The sequence below is a fragment of the Pogoniulus pusillus genome, chromosome 22, assembly GCF_015220805.1.
Source record: "Pogoniulus pusillus isolate bPogPus1 chromosome 22, bPogPus1.pri, whole genome shotgun sequence".
NCBI lineage: Eukaryota > Metazoa > Chordata > Aves > Piciformes > Lybiidae > Pogoniulus > Pogoniulus pusillus.
Window position 1 is genome coordinate 20,387,193 of NC_087285.1, and position 17,048 is coordinate 20,404,240.

The following is a 17,048-nucleotide window of genomic DNA, read 5'->3' on the forward strand; positions in this document are numbered from 1 at the left end:
GGCACAACTTGAGACTGTGACCCATAACCTCCCTGGGCAACCTGTGCCAGTGTCTCACCACCCTCACTGGAAAGAACTTCCTAACATCCAGTTTCAATCTCCCCTCTGATGGTCTCATCCTGTCATTACAAGATCTTGCAAATAGTCCCTCCCCTGCCTTCCTGGAGCCCACTTCAGATACTGGAAGGCCACTCCAAGGTCTCCTTTAAGCCTTCTCTTCTTGAGGCTGCAGAGCCCCAACACTCTAGCAGAGCTGCTCCAGCTCTCTGATCAGAGAGCTGATGGTGGCACTGGGAATCATAGAATCAAACAGGTTGGAAGAGACCTCCAAGATCAGCCAGCCCAACCTAGCACCCAGCCCTAGACAATCAACCAGACCATGGCACTAAGTGCCCCAGACAGTCTTTTCTTGAACACCTTCAGAGATGGCAACTCCACCACCTCCCTGGGCAGCCCAGGGAATGGGAATGCACTGGGAATGCACTCCAGGGCGTGGACATGATTTGCTTCTGGGTTAGTTAATAATTTTCCCTTTCCAGTCAATAAGTCTGCTTTGGCTTTGGCTGAAGAGAATGCAAAGTGCTTCCTGGTGTGGTGCAATGGGGACAGTGAGCAGTGCTGAGGCAGAGGAAGTTGGATGACTTGAGGTTACAGTGTAACTGAAGCAAAGGCAGATGGAGGTGTGCGTCCTGCCAGGGCTGTGCCACCAGCGCCCCTGCCCTGCCCAGGGACTGCCCTGGGAGTGATGCTGCCAGGCTGTGAGCTCTCCCTGACTCGGTGCCAGCTTCTGCTGCCGGGGAACGCGCCCAGTGTCCAGCCCGCTTGACCCCCTGCCTGAGTCACTTGTTTTGCCATTTGTCACTGCCAAATGTTTCTTTATTCTGCTTCAGTCACTTGGGTTTGCCACTCATTTGACTCCCTGCATAATTAACTTTGCCAGCCAATTGACTCGATGGGTAATTATCTTTGCCAGTCGCTTTGGTCTCTGCATATTAATCACGGTGTCTAACGGGCCCGGGGGCAGGTTGCAGCTCGGTGGGGCAGCAGCAGGTGCTGGCCAGGCCTGGCATCCACCGGGCACTGCCTGGAAAAGGGCTAGAGCCCAGTGTCTGCCAGCACAGCTGAGACCTCGGCGGGCTGGGCCTGCAGCCCGGCCAGGACAGCTGCAGAGACACGCTGCCACTTGCCACTTCTCTTCCCTGACCTGGATTTAGCTCTGCTTCCTAGCAGTGTGTCCCCTCTTCAGTTAATTGCTCTCATTTCATCCCGTGTCTGTCTGCCCCTGCCAGCTCCCCTGCCACGCTTCCCCTCCTGCTTCACCACGCTTTAGGCGGCGCGGGCGAGCTCTTCTCTCCCCAAGCGGCCTGCAAGGCATCCACAGATTCTTTGTTCAGCTTCAACTGGGGGCTGTTTGTGCAGGATGGCTTGGAAAAATTATCTGACTTAGAGTGACAAGTGTGAAGAGCAGTTGCAGACAGTTTATACATCCTCCTCTGAGAAGAGAAACCTGTTAGTGTGTGCCATATGCTACAGAGAAGTGGCTCTCAGCTGCACAGCTGAAGCCTTCCCTTGACTCTTTGTCTGCTCGCCTATTTGTCTTCGAAGCAGGAGCCCCTCACAGCTGACACTTCTCCTTCTGTCCTGTTTGCCAAATAGCTGTGGACTTTGTAAATAATGTAGATAAAAGGGTTGGATGTTGCCAGGAATAAATAATGCCATGCATAGATTTGTCATTCAACTGTAGAATAATGTGTTCTGGGCAATGATCTGGCCTGCATGCCACTCACACAGGTTTGGGGTTCTCCCTTGGTGCACTTTGCCTTGAAAAATCTCCCTAGCCTCTGCTTATTCCTGTGCCTCCTGCCCAACTTCAGTCTAGCCCCAGTACTGCTCAATCAAATTGGGTACAACTCCATTCCTCTTCGATCACATTGGGTGACTCTGTGCTCCACAACCTCCCTGGGCAACCTGTGCCAGTGTCTCACCACCCCCTGGAAAGAACTTCCTCCTAGCATCCAGTTTAAATCTCCTCTCTGCCAGTTTAAACCCATTACCCTCATCCCATCATTACAAGACCTTGTCAAGAGTCCCTCCCCAAGCTTCCTTTGGAGGTCACTTCCAACCCAGACCATTCTATGCCCTGCTGTCCAGCCCTCTAGGACTATGCTCAGAGCAGCCTTGCTTGAAGCTGCTCACAGACCTCAACACGGTGCACCGCTGGACATGACTGCCATTTGCTCATGTCAAGCAGAGGCAGTCATTGCCCCTCCTCTCAAACTTCCTTGTGGTCTCCCAACTTGTACATTCCCTGACAAGTTCCTTGGACAGCCTGGATTATTGTTGGTAGCGGGTTTGTTTTGCAAGAGTAGGAGTTCTTTGGCTGCCTAACTCCCAGACAAATCATCTCCCCTGGCTTGGTCTTCCCCTGACTTCCACATAACAAAAGGAAACGGAATGATCCCATCCCAGCTGTCCTGAGCTCTCACGCCTGTGCTCCAGACTGGGGCAAGATAAGGCTGCTCTGCTGGGAAAGAACCTGAAGTTCACATCATGGAGTTGTTCTTCTGAGGTTGAACAATTATTTCTTTTTCTTTTTCTTCAGAACAACAACAACAACAAAAAAAAAGAGATCCTGTGTGAATAGTTACTGCCGGTTTGGGATGGGGTTTGTTGGGGTTTTTTTCTGTTGGGTTTCATTATTTTTCTCTGCTCTGCCTCACCCAGACAACTTTGAGCTGCAGTGAACCCACTCAGAACGCACCAGGAGCTAGTTCTGACTGGTGCAGACAGTGCAGCTGCTGAAATTTGATTTCAGCACAGGAAGTGACATGACTGGAGCAAATTCCACAGCTTGACATTTAAGAGCAAATAGAACATCACTGGTGGTTTGGCTGGGGCTGTTGTTGTTTTGGACTAGGCTTGGGTCAGTGGGAAACAGGGCAAGAGAGGGGATGTCCTAACGCAGCCTTGTGCTGCCTACTCAGACAGAGAGCGCCTGGAGGGTGAGGAGACAACTTCACATTCCCCCTAGGCTGGTGCCTATATTTGCAGATGTACAGACTCAGGGCTCCATGCACAGAGAACTCCAGCAGAAAGAAGGAAATAAAGTCAGTCGTGGTGAGGAGCTCTAGCTAAAGATTAACCTTGCTGAGTAACTGAATGCTGGGCATGAACAATGTTGAAACAAACACGCTAAAGAACTGGCCTGTGTTTTTCCTCTCCACTGGCTGATGGAAGGTCTTGGCCAGCCCGGGACAGCATCTTTGGATATGAAACAAAACCAGGCTCTTTTTGTGATTCGGTCTAGAGAAGTTAATTCAGCTCTATTAGAGAAGTCTACAGCATAAAGTGAGTCAGAGTGGGTCCTTCAAGTCATATTTCACACCCACCTAGCACACAGAGATAACAATGTTTACTATCACTTGTAAGTATAAATCTCTGGATGACTAAATCAGAGAGTAATGAAATGCAGCTGCCTGCTTTAAGCCTGGGGTTTATTTATTCATCTTTCTGCAGAAGAACCACAGGCCTGTGATTCCCCTCCTGTGGGTAAAACAGTAGGATCCCTCCAGGGAAAGCCTGGCACATGGGTCTGTCTGCCCTGCTGCAGCTGGGGAGGATGTGAGGGGCACAGGCTGCTGCTGCCAGGGGACTTCAGCTTGAGTGATGGAGGAGGGTTGATTTAGAACTCCTAGCTTAGCCTCTTTACTGTTGTCTAAACCTATGGAACATTGTTCTAGGGGGAAAAAATGTTGTGGAGTGCAAAACAATAAGGAGGTTATGAGCAGCTCAGGTCTGCTGTGTTGAGTTTCCTATTGTGCAGCCAGGAGCATCTGCAGTCACAACCAGAGAGCTCACACCAGAGTGTGAGTACCCAAAGTGGGGACTGGGGAAAGGCAGTGAATGTTCTCACGGACATCTCTGGTGTGGCAATGAGGTGCTCTGGGGAGAAGTCTCAGGAGCTAACTTCATACTCAAGACCAAACTTTACCACTACTCCATGAGGTGTTGCAGATGGTGTTGGTGGAAAGCCAGTTCAGAACAGAGCTTGCCAGAAAGGAACTGTTTGGCTGCAGGACTCTTTGACCTAAGAGGTCAAAATGATATCAAACCCTGACACCCTCCAGACTCAATGCAAGACCTCTCTTCACCAGAGCTGACCTGCAGGGATGACTGATTGTCAGAAGGGAGGGAGGAAACAGGCAGCAGTGGAGGAAGTGGGACAAAGATGCTGTTAGAAATCATTGCCCTTTTAAGACCTCCTTTAAGGTCTCTCTATTATTGTGAAGATGAGCTCGCTATAAACTCCTGAGTGGACAGACAGAGCCTGAGATGCAAGAGAATAGGTCCGAGACAGTTTTCTATTATCTGAGAGATTTCTGTCTTAATGGAAGCTGTCAGAGCCAGCATGTGGGTTAAGCTCTAAACTTATGTTCCCCACAGGAACAGAGCGTGTCCTGATGGAAAAGGCAAATAAATTGTTTTGTGATATGATATTGGATACAGGCAGCATTATCCTGCTGATCCTCAAGCCACACAGACTCCATCACAGACAGTGAGCCTAAATGTCTCCCATGGCAAAAGAAAAACCTGCCTTCTGTTCTCACTAAGAAAATACTTTCTTCCTGTGGGGTAGTTCCTGGGCAAGGTGGCTGCTCTGTTCACCTTGCAGAGCTCTGCAGAGCCTTCTTCTGCTCTGGGATGCTGAGCCCTTTCTACTCTTGCCCATGCATTTCTCTCTTAGTTTTTCACAGAACTACAGAATGGCAGGGGATGGAAGGGACCTTCTAGAGATCAGCCAGTCCAACCTTCTTGCCAGGGCAGGATCAACTAGAGCAGCTCACACAGGAATGCATCCAGGCAGGCTTTGAATGTCTCCAGAGAAGGAGACTCCAACAACCTTTCTGGGCAGCCTGCTCCTGTGTTTTGTCACCCTCACAGTTTTTCCTGAAGTTCACATGGAGCCTTCTCTGCTCCAGCTTGCACTCACTGCCCCTTCTATCACTGGACATCTGTGAGTGCTCCTGTGCCCTGCCATTTCAGCCATCACAACACAACTCTATCTACATTCAAACCTGTGGCTTTGCAAAATAGATTTGTACTTTGACTTCTTGCCACTATTTCGTTTACTACTTTCTTTACTCACCACTTCAGGGTGGTGCCTCCTCTGGGAATGCTGTGGCCACAGCTTCCATTCTTGGCTGCGCCATTTATCATAATTCCACACTCTTTCCTTTTCTGCCAATGGCAATCACCTAGGAGCAAGGGATTATTTACCTCCTTTCCATTTAAATATGATCTATGTATTTCAGCCCAGCTTCATAGCTCTTGCATTAGCAGTGCATTTCTGGCTGGAGCACCTCCCTGGAGGTGTTGAAGCAAAGCCTGGCTGGGGCACTTAGCGCCATGGTCTGGTTGATTGGATAGGGCTGGGCGATAGGTTGGACTGGGTGAGCTTGGAGCTATCTTCCAACCTGACTAATTCTATGTTAATTGGCCAGGGCTGGGTGCTAGGCTGGACTGGGTGAGCTTGGAGGTCTCTTCCAGCCTGGTTGATTCTATGCATCTCATTAAAACCTGCAATAATTCCTACAGCAATATTTATTTCTCTGCCAACCCCCAGGATTCAGTAAGGAGCCTGCTTCTTATTTTAGAGAGTTTTAAAGAGACAGAACCTAATGAATAATTTTTTGGTGTTAACACTTTTGTTTTTACTTAATCTGCAGTGAAGGCAACGTAATTACTTTTCACCTTGTCTTCTGTTTGCTTTTTGCATTCCATTTCTGAGCTTGGGCTATGAATCATGTTTTAGTTCATGACTGGAGAGCAGGTATGGGTGTGCTGCTGAGTCTATGTCTGGTCTATAGCTTGGGTAGAGATACTTGGCTGCTGCAACTCAACAAAAGAGTCGATGAAGCCAAGTTGCTTTAGATGAGCAAAGGCTGCAACCTTTGATCTTCTGCAAGATAAAGACCTTGACCTTGCCCCTTGGAAAACTCTAATTTAAAACAAAAAGCACAGGGCTGTCAGTCAAGCACAGGCTGCTCTCTGGGCCAGGGTTTGCTCTGGCAGGCTTTTTTCCTCCTGCTAGGAATGCAGTTGATAGAATTCAGATAAAAACCTGATACCTAAGAAAGACCCTTCAGCAAAATGTTTGTCCAGCAGTGTTAGAACTTGCCCCTGAATAATGAGTTAGATATCCACCTTCATCGTTCTCTGGCAACTCTCACACAATTAAGCAGACAGCTCCAGCGTTTGCTGCAGCCTGCTGACGCTTATCAGTCTGTATCTGCTCCTGCTGGCAATCAGTTCGACACTGCTGCAGCAGAGTGGGCTCGAGCCTATCTCTTGCAGATCACCTGCCTAGGTTGGGTTCTTCCTCTCAGACCTCATGCTGTATCAGTGATGCAATAGCTCCCCAGGCCCAGCTGAGCTTTCCCTTGAACCTGCTCTCTAATTAACCACTGCTTTAAGTCCTTATCAGTAGGAGAACTTATTGCAGAAACATTCTGCATTTCCATAGCTTCCAAGCCACGTAGGAACATGGCTTCTGTCATCTTGCCATAACCTTGGTGTTACTCAACGTGTCAGCTGAAGTCTTAGAAGTTTCCCAGACCTTTTAATCTTTCCTCCTCACTCAAAATTGTTCCCTTCAAATAGATGTCATTCCACCCCCAGACACTTTGCCCTGTGGGGATCTAAAGCCAGCTCGGTTGAGTAAAGACCCATTTCACACATGGAGGAAAACACTAGAAAGATAAAGGCTCTAAATATAAACCTCCATTTAGGAGGAATACAAAGCCCATGCTTAAATCTGTTCCTGCTTGTAATTATTGGTGTTAGTAGAGCTTTATTTGTCCTTGATCTTGTACAAATATATAACGAGGAGGAAGTGCTGAGCAACGTAGGAGTAACGTCACTGGGGAGAGCAAGCAACAGCAGGAGTATGGGAAGTTGTGCAAATCCTTTATCTACAGAGAGATACACTGGCCAGAGCAAACTACCTGTTGAATAGCACTGTGATTTCATAGAATCAGCCAGGTTAGAAGAGACCTCCAAGATCATCCAGACCAATCTATCACCCAGCCCTAGCCAATCAACCAGACCTTGGCACTATAGACCCCAGCCAGGCTTTGCTTCAACAACTCCAGGCATGGTGACTCCACCACCTCCCTGGGCAGCCCATTCCAGTGCCAATCACTCTCTCTGCCAACAACTTCCTCCTCACATCCAGCCTAGACCTCCCCTGGCACAACTTGAGACTGTGTCCCCTTGTTCTGTTGCTGCTTGCCTGGCAGAAGAGACCAACTCCACCTGGCTACAGCCTCCCTGCAGGTAGCTGTAGACAGTAAATAAGGCAATGAGGTCACCCCTGAGCCTCCTCTTCTGCAGGCTGCACACCCCCAGCTCCCTCAGCCTCTCCTCATAGGGTTTATGTTTCAGGCCTCTCACCAGCTTTGTCACCCTTCTCTGGACACCTTCCAGTGTCTCATTTCTGTGGGTATCAAGGCAGATCCTCAGCCCAGAGCACATATTTAAGCCTAATTAAAGAAGTTAAGAAGTTAAGGTTTATCATATGCCACAGTGCTGTGCTGAACCAAGGCCATAATGCTGCCACCAGCCATCTTAATGCTGGACAGAGATGAGCTAAAAGAATGTCTGGTATCTGTGAAATTCCTTAGAGGCTCCCAGATTGGGTACATTGTGTCCAGCCAGAAGAACTGAAGCCCCTTTCTGTACTATGATTTTGAACTCTGATTAAACCATCCCAAGAAACATTCTCAAGGCCACTGATGTCATAGATTCCTTCCAGAGAAAACACTACGTAGAGCAAGGCTGCCAGAAAATGGGAACCCCTCACACTTGGTGCCTGTATTTGTTGTAAACATCCTGACTGAAGCCTTTTGTGAGGTAGTTTGAGAAGAAGCTTGTTGTTGTCACCCTCCTCAACTGCACCATTGTCCAAGTCTGGAAAGAGTCTGGAATCAGAGCTGTGGTGAAAAAAAGTCCATCTTGGAAAAAAGAGACCAAACAAAGTAAAGGGCAAAAACAGCCTGAAAATGGGCTTGAAGTGAGAAAGTAGTTTCCTGGAAGTCTTGTTAAATAACCCTCAGCAACAAAGGAGTCTTAAATGCTATAGGACCTCAGCACTTCTTTTTTCTGCTTTCAATGCACCAGTGCTCATTTCCCAAACGTGATGCTCCCCCTGGCCCTATGGTCAGAACATGACCCTCAGTCCCTTGCTTCACACAAACCTGGCAGAAGGAACTGGCTCACTTCACTCTTGGGCATTTCCCAGAAGCAGCAAAATTCAAGGGGAGTTTTGCAGCTGAGCAAGATAAAACTCTCAAGTGTTTGTGCTAGGCACTCTACCACAGCCATACCACAGGCTCGAGAGCCCTTCTGCTGGAATCAACAAGCTCCTTGTCTCAGTACTCCAAAAGTGCAAAGCTCCCTTCTGAGCGAGGCAGCTGAGGCACATACAAAAGAAGCAGCCAGTTTGTTGGAGTTCTGATACGGCTAAATGTCATTATGCTGCTCAGCATCAAAGATACTGAGCTTGGACCAGAGCTCTCCCCTGCTGAAACCAGTTAGTGACTGCAGGCTGAGGCATCTGGGCAGACCAGCACCAAGCAGAGGTGCACATCTGTTGTTTGTGCCTGGCTGAGTGTACAGCCACAGCTCCAGCAGGACCATACAATCTAGCTCAGGTCACACAGGAATACATCCAGACAGGCCTTGAAAGTCTCAGGAGAAGGAGATTCCACAACTACTCTGGGGCAGCCTGTGCCAGTGCTCTGGGACCCTTACAGTGAAGCTGTGTTGAGCTGGAACCTCCTGTGATGCAGCTCCCATTCATTCTTGTCCTATCCCAGGGAGCAGTGAGCAGAGCCTGTCCCCCCCACTCCTGACCCCCAGCCCTCAGATATGGATAAACATTGATCAAATCCCCTCTCAGTGTTCTCCAGACAAAACAGCCTCAGGTCCCTCAGCCTCTCCTCATCAGCCATGCCCTCCAGTCCCCTCATCATCCTCCTAGCCCTTTGCTGGACCCTCTCCAGCAGATCCCTGCCCCTCTTCAACTAAGGAGCCCAAAACTGAAGGCAGTACTCAAGATGAGGTCTCAGCAGGGCAGAGTAGAGGGGGAGGAGAACCTCCCTTGATCTGCTGGACACACTCTGCCTAATACACCCCAGGATCCCATTGGCCTTCTTGGCCACCAGGGCACATTGCTGTGCCATGGATGTTCTCCCCCAGCACTCCCAGGTAACTCTCCACAGGGCTGCTCTTCAGCAGATCACCTCCCAGCCTGTCCTGCTGCAGTTTATTATCCCTCCCCAGGTGCAGAACTCTGCACTTGTCCTTGTTGAACCTCATTTGGTTCCTCTGTGCCCAGCTCTGTCTGCCCAGGTCTCACTGGATGGCAGCACAGCCTGCAGCTCTGTCAGCCAAGCCTCCCAGTTTGGTGTCATCAGCAAACTTGCTGAGTAGACTCTGTCCCCTCATCAATGTCATTGATGAAGATGTTGAACAGCACTGGACCCAGCACTGATTCTCCTTAAACCACATCCTTAAGCACCACATCCAAGTGACTCTTAAACACATCTAGGCTGGGTGACTCCACCACCTCCCTGGGCAGCTTGTCCCAGTGCCTGACCACTCTCACCGTGAAAAACTTTTTCCTCCTGTCCAATCTAAACCTTCCCAGCCTCAGCATGAAGATGCTGCTCCTAGGATGATAACTCCTATAGTGGCTGTGGACCAGCTGCACCTGCCCTGACTGCTGGCAGGCCTCACCTGGCAAGCATTGCCACAAGGCTAAGAAAGAGCACAGATCTTCACCTAAACTGAGAGGGAAGTGTCTTAGGTAGTGAAAACAAGCAGCTCACTGGGCATGCCTTTCCATTGTGTGATAAATCCCTCACTGGCAATGTATCACCATGGGTCCCTTTCTAATTAAACTGAGAACATACCACATCTATTCCTCACTGTCCACTGCTCTTTCTCCTGGGTGCAATTCACAGCACTGGGTTTGATCTATGAGCTCCTTGCGTGGCTCGGTTAACGGCTGCCTTGGAGCGTGCTCCTTTCTCCTCCAGCCATCACAGCAGCACAGACCAACAGGATGCTGCATCAACGACTTCCTGAAGCCAAACTGCTGACAGGGATTTCAGCAGGTCTGTCTTACTGGAATTAACTCCCCTGTGGAGCCAATAAAGCAGATATGGTGAAGTTAGCAGAGAGTAGAACGCTAAGCAGCGTGAGCGAGAATTGAGAGGCTGCACATCTATCTTAACTAAGGAAACCAAACTGGTGACTGTCAGAAGACACTAAAAAACCCCCTCATGGAATGAGTTAGCTGCTGCTGAAGGAAACAAACCTCCTTGCCACCTTTTTTTTTTCTGTCTGAGGAGCACAACTACCTGTCAAATGATGATGAGCAATATCCCTCCCCTTCCTTCTTCAGCCTGCTGGCAACATCAGAAATATGGCTTGGTTGCCTAGAGAGACAGGAGTGATGAAGATGTGGAATGGCTGAGGGATGGAGGCCTCTTCTCTTTGATTGCCTTCTGTGGTGCTGTATAGACCCTAGCACCAACTTGCCTTGGGAGGTGGGTTGTGATTTGGCAGAGAACGATGCTGGCACACAGCTGGCTGAAGCTATGGGGCTGCACCTTCCTCTGCTACCAACACAAAGTCCTTTTTCAAGAAGGCAAATGGAGGGACTGGAGAAATACTGAGTTTTGTGATGCTTCTTGGTTCTCCCAGGTGTCTCATTAAAAATGAATTAAAATGAGACAATTAGCCACTGCTGAGGATTTACAACGCTGCTGCATCAAAGTACTTTGCAGTAGTTACTAAATAACAGCTGGATAATTGGTACCTATCTCTACAGTCTGTCACAAAAACAATGGACATGGCCAGGGTCCTGGAGAGAGATTGAAGAAAGGAAATGAATGCTTAAACAACCTAATTATAAACAACATATATAAATTAATATGATTAGCAGTAGCTTGACTGGCTTTTATTCATTGCTGCTTTTTACCTTCTTTTGTTTCTCCCCTCCTTCCTTCCATGCAGTTTTCTTCTGGTTGGTTGTACAGATTGGGTTGCCTGCTGATCAAATAAGAAGAGGCAGAATAATGTTCCTTTCACAAACCCAGAGCCAAAAGGCCCTTGTGCTTCTGGAAAATGGGGAATGTGGATACAGCTCATCTGGAAACTGGCTGAGGGACAGCTGTAGCTTCTTCCATACGTCCTCTTTGACCTTGCTTCCCCCCACACACACACCTTGTTGCTTCTTGGGAAAAATTCAGGTCTTGACTACTGTCAGGACCAAAATGATGAAGTCCAACATTTCCCCTGTCAACCAGCCCTTGTGTTTGTGGTGGACAAGGTTCCCCTCTGGTACACACACTTTTGATCCCTACAGGCAGAGCCACCAGCCTGGACTGTAGGGAGCCCTCTGCTTTGAGCCATGTGCTGGCTTGGAGCTAGCTGGAATATTTTGGTGAGAGGAATTAGATGATAGGCTGTGAAAAGGAAACAATGGTGATATCTACTTCACCCATAGGCTTGCTGAGATGTATAAAAACAAGAACACAAACACTGAATCATAGAATCAACCAGACTGGAAGAGACCTCCAAGATTCATCCAGTCCAACCTATCAAAGATAGGGAGTTGCTCTCTGGCTCTGGCTGCCTGCACTTTTCTTCCTAACCTGCTGTCTAACTAATCCTGCTTTCTAACCCCCCTGGCCAATTCTCCAAATTCACCTTGAACATAAGGCAAAGCCTGGGATAAGGAAGATGGGTGGAAAGGAGGTGGAAGGATGGTTGGGAGCCCCTTCTGGGGGACTGGTTTCTGGGAGGGCTGTTGTGTTTCTGTATTACTTTTAGGCTTGTGTATTTCTGTATGTAGAATCATAGAATCAGTCAGGGTTGGAAGTGACCACAAGGATCATCTAGTTCCAACCCCCCTGCCATGGGCAGGGACACATTACCCTAGATATAGCTGTATATGTTGTAAATACCTGCTTGTATATTGTGCTAAGCTGTAAATATGAAGCTTCATTCTAATTCCCAGCTTGGCTGAGTCTAGTCTGAGTGATTTCCTAAGTGGGGGGGTGGAGAATACCCACGCCATGATTTGTTGGTTTTCCACATCTTTAGTATGGAATGATTGCTTTTGCCTCCCCAGCTCTCCACTTCTGGGTGGCAGAATTTCACCCCAGGAAGAGGCACAAGACAAGCAGTGAGTCGGGAGAGCGGCAGGAGAACATTTGTGATGAAGTCTTTTTCACAGACTACATTTTCATTTGAGACTACACCAATTCCAGTTTTCATAACAATGTATTTTTCCTCTGACAAGTGCTTATTTCACTTCATATAGTTGTCTAAATAGTTATCACACTGCTAATGCTTCCAGCCAGGAATTACTCCCCTATGTGCCAGATCCAGCTCTGCCAGTAATTTGTGTATGTAAATCTAGATTACTATTGTGCTCACATGGAATACTACAGGTAACAAAATGAAAGAGCAGATATGAGTTATCTGCATAAAAATCTGCATAAAACATTCACATATGGAAACCTACTTTTTTTTTCCTTGTTTGCATAAAAGTCTGAACATGTAGGATCTATCAGTCGGTCTCCCTGGTCCACATATAGCTCATGTTTACTGTGTGAGTCCTAACTTCATTGCTGTCTACAACCACCTGAAGGGAGGCTATAGTCAGGTGGGGTTGGGCTCTGCTGCCAGGAAACCAGCATAGAACAAGAGGACACAGTCTCAAGTTGTGCCAGGGGAGGTCTGGGCTGGCTGTTAGGAGGAAGTTGTTGGCAGAGAGAGTGATTGGCATTGGAATGGGCTGCCCAGGGAGGTGGTGGAGTCACCATGCCTGGAGTTGTTGAAGCAAAGCCTGGATGAGGCACTTAGTGCCATGGTCTGGTTGCTTGGCCAGGGCTGGGTGCTAGGTTGGACTGGCTGAGCTTGGAGGTCTCTTCCAACCTGGTTGATTCTATGATTCATCTTCCAGTAACTCATAAAATACAATCACTTACTAGGAGCAGATTGGAATTCTGAGCTGCATGATCATTTGCTTGCTGCTGTGGGTCTAAAGTTTTGTCCCTTCTAAAATTCCTGCTATGATTTTTTCCCCCTCATTTAACAGTCAACTAAGCCATAGTGATCTGGGAATCAGCAGCTGATGACTGTTTAGCACTGCAGGATGCTTAATGCAATTAGCAAAGTTAATAAAACGTTGGACAGGTGCCTCATACCAGGGGAAAAAAGGCATTGTTCTTATTTGCTCAGGATCAAGCAGCTGTGGTACTTTGTTTCTTTGAAGGAAGCATTTACTCTTAAACTGGAATGAAATAAAGAACAAAATCAATGGCTGACCCACTACACATCGAATTCTACAGAGAGCTTCCTTATTTTCTACTTCCAGGACAACAGCTTCAGGAAACAGCATGCAGTCACTTGCAGAGGGGCACAGGAACAGCAGGCACACTGAAATGGGCAAAGCCTGGAGAAGATGACCCTGGTGTATCTAAAGAACAAGCTGAAGCTAGCTCTGAACTATAATGGGTGGAGGATGAGAAATACAACAGGGCGGAGTAAGTATTCTGCATCTCCTGTTTTTGACAAAGCTGATCCTTGGAGATCACACATTTAGTTTTTAACCATCTCTCCAGGTGTTAAGCTGCTGAGTCAACGACAGCTGAAAACTAGAGATCTGTAAAACTGGGGAAAGAAGTCTCCAGCTGCAAGGTCTGGAAAACATAACTAAAAGAAGGATGCTGCCAGGAAGGTAAAGTGTGTGAATCTGCTCACAAATTGAAAGGCTCTCCCATTTCACCTGATCTGGTTGAGGATGTCCTGGCAGAGGGAGTTGGACTATCACAGAGTCAACCAGGTGGGAAGAGACCTCCAAGATCATCCAGTCCAACCTAGCACCCAGCCCTGGCCAATCAACCAGACCATGGCACTAAGTGCCTCATCCACACTTTGACTGAACAACTCCAGGGAGGGCGATTCCACCACCTCCCTGGGCAGCCCATTCCAATGCCAATCACTCTCTCTGCCAACAACTTCCTCCTAACAACATCCAGCCTGGACCTCCCCTGGCACAACTTGAGACTGTGTCCCCTTGTTCTGTTGCTGGGTGTCTGGCAGAAGAGACCAACCTCACCTGGCTACAGCCTCCCTTCAGGGAGTTGTAGACAGCAATGAGCTCTGCCCTGAGCCTCCTCTTCTGCAGGCTGCACATCCCCAGCTCCCTCAGCCTCTCCTCACAGGGCTGTGCTCCAGGCCCCTCACCAGCCTTGGTGCCCTTCTCTGGGCACCTTCCAGCACCTCAACATCTCTCTTGAATTGAGGAGCCTAGAACTGGACACAGCACTCAAGGTGTGGCCTGCTGAGTACTAGATGACTTCCGGAGGTCCCTTCCAACCTAGACCATTTTGTGATTCTGTGATTTAGGGGGAATGTTTTCCTGCATCTGCCCTAGTATGAAAATTAAACTGCTACATTCCCCCAAGTTATTTCTAGTTTGTTTCTAGAGAAAAACCAGGAAGTCTGAGGGGTACAGTGTATGGAAGTATGATGGGTACTCAAAACAATAAAGAGTAGACATTTAGAGAAAAGACCTCAAGAAAGAAATTGCAGTCTGTCAGCCTGCCTGTCCTCTCATTCAAGCTGTGGTGTTCCAGGCTGTGTTGATTTTGTGTTTTCCTCACCTTTTTTTTTACAGTTATATCCTTCTAAGAAAAGATCCTACTGTGGCTGAAATGAAACTGGAGGAAAGGATGGTTTGGGCTTCTTCACCCCTATCCTGCCTCCTAAGCTATCTGCTGCCACTGCACCTGTGCTCAGGGAACACACACAGCTTCCACTGGCACTACACCTTCTCCAAGCCTTTGCTTTCTGAGGAACCCAAGTGAACAGAATGCAGGTATGTAAAAAACAGTGTCTGGAAGACACAGCATCACTTCAGTCTCTGTGACCACGTAGGCTTCCCTGGCTCTGGGCAGCCACTGGTGTATTAGAGAGTGAGAAAAAGCCCAAAGGGGCCCCATCAAAGGCAAACCAGGGATGCCCCATGCTAGGCACAGCTTGTGAGCTCCCATCTCAGCAATATGCGGAGCACAGCTGCAAAACCAAGGAGCATTTCTACTGCTGAGAAAAAGGCAGAAATCCTTGTGCAGAAGGATCTAGATGTGCAATTCAGCATCTCTCTGTCATTAAGATGGGCCTGCAGAGCCACCCTCTTGGTGCTAATCTTGCCTGGCTGCAATGCTAGTCTGTTCCAGAGGAAAAACCTGCACAGGGGCAGGCTTGGAGCATGGGCTTGAGGCCAGAATTAACGCTGATGTAGCCCCAGTCTCTGGGTAGAGGCTACCCCTTTATTACCCTTTGCATAGGAACAAAACAATTCTCAGTCCACAGGTGTTCTGCTGGTGTCATGGGGGTAAACACAAACTGGCAGAGTGCCTTATAGTTGTAGGCTTGGACTGAGAACTTCATCACTGTCTGAAAGGACAGTGACTTGCCTTCACTTAAAACCAAGTTGGTAGAAGCTGGCAGCTGAGATCCTGGACTGTGGAAGAGGAGCAGGCAGGGCATGGTCTCTTTCGGGGGTGGAGTAAGCTCTCTTCAACCTGTAGTCTGTGTTAACACGTAGGAATGCCCATCCCCTCAGATACTGCCCAGGTTGACACAGAGAGATATGTTCAGGCTGCCTGCTGCTGCTCCCCTTTGCAACCTTGGGGTGGAGAATTCCCCAATCCTGTTTATCTCAAGTATTTAAACTCCTCAGAGTGCCGGAGTGTCAGCAGGCATGGCACGGCTGAGTTTCAGCTTTGAGTCATCGAGTGAAAGAAGTCAGGTCTGAGACCTGTAGTGACTGGAAATCATTTACCTTGTGTTGGCTGCTGAATTTGTGGGCTTGATCCATTTTCCCCACAATACAGGCATAAAACGCCCACACACCTGGCTTGTATTAGCGTGTCTTCATTGGCAGTTTCTCTGAAGACAAACCAAGCTGGGGAGAACTGGAGTGTTTGAACTGGCATCAGCTCACCTGGCCTGCGGGGAGCACAGGTATGGTGAAGGAGCAGCTCATCCAGCTAGGTCATCCTCTGCTGCCACCTTAAAGTGGTGCTGTGCTCCCGTTCCATTACATGGCCCATCCCCAGCATCTGCTGTGACCTTTCGTCTGTGTAACTCGGACGTTCTGGCCTCCCGTCCTACCAGAGGTTCACCTGCTGTGAGACAAAAGCTTGCACGTAAAGGCAGGGTTGGCAGGAGCGGGGTCCTGGGTCCGCAGGGCAGGCTGCAGCCGCCGTGTGAGCAGAAGGCCCCGGCTCCCCCCGCCGCCGAGCCAGCGGGAGGGGCTGCACGGCAGCGGCGCGGGGGGATTTCGATCGGCACGACTGCCAAAGCCAATTATCGGGAAGAGGACGATATAATTACATTAGGGAACATCTGCACTTCATTAAAAGCCCTCTCGGGGCAGATTCACGCCCGGCCAGGCGCTTCCAAGCAGCGCTTTCCCCTTCCCCGCCCCCTTCACCGTGCACAGCCGCCGGCGCCACCGCCCCGGGCGCAGCCGGCCCCGCTCCGCCGCCAGCTGCACCGCTCCGGGGCCGCGCCCGGCTGCTAGCCGCGCCGGCCCCCCCACCTCCGGGCGGCTGCACCTGCCCCCTCGGGTGGGCTGAGCCGAGCCGCGCCGCGCCGCCCCTCCCGCCGCAGCCGGTCCCATCCCGGACGCGGCGGGCAGGCGGCGCTCTGCGGCCGGGCTGCGCTGGGGCTCCGGGGCGGTGCGGACTCCTCTTCCTCCTCCTTCTCCGCGGCGGCGGCGGCGGTGGGCAGATGCGGCGGATCTCGGGGCAGCTCTCGCCCGCAGCGGGCTCCAGTTCCCCCGCCGCCCCTATGGACGGCAGTGGGGGCAGCAGGCGCGCGTAGCTCGGTGAGTCCCGCCGCGGCCGGTCCCGGTGCCGTCCCCTCCCCCAGCACCCTGCCCGCACCGCGCTGCCGCAGCC

At 49.7% G+C, this 17,048-nt stretch overlaps 1 protein-coding gene across 3 annotated transcripts in view; it reads left to right on the plus strand.

The window, feature by feature from the left end:
- The first annotated feature begins 16,755 nt into the window (after window positions 1-16,755).
- Window positions 16,756-17,048, plus strand: part of RASGEF1C (RasGEF domain family member 1C) — an 89,123-nt gene continuing 88,830 nt past the window's right edge. For 2 of the 3 annotated variants that reach the window (XR_010306469.1, XR_010306468.1), the window contains exon 1: window positions 16,894-16,975. The gene's annotated coding sequence lies outside the window, so the exon portion shown is untranslated. Of the gene's footprint in view, window positions 16,976-17,048 lie in introns of all 3 variants that reach the window. The other variant, XM_064162137.1, reaches the window with a different exon arrangement.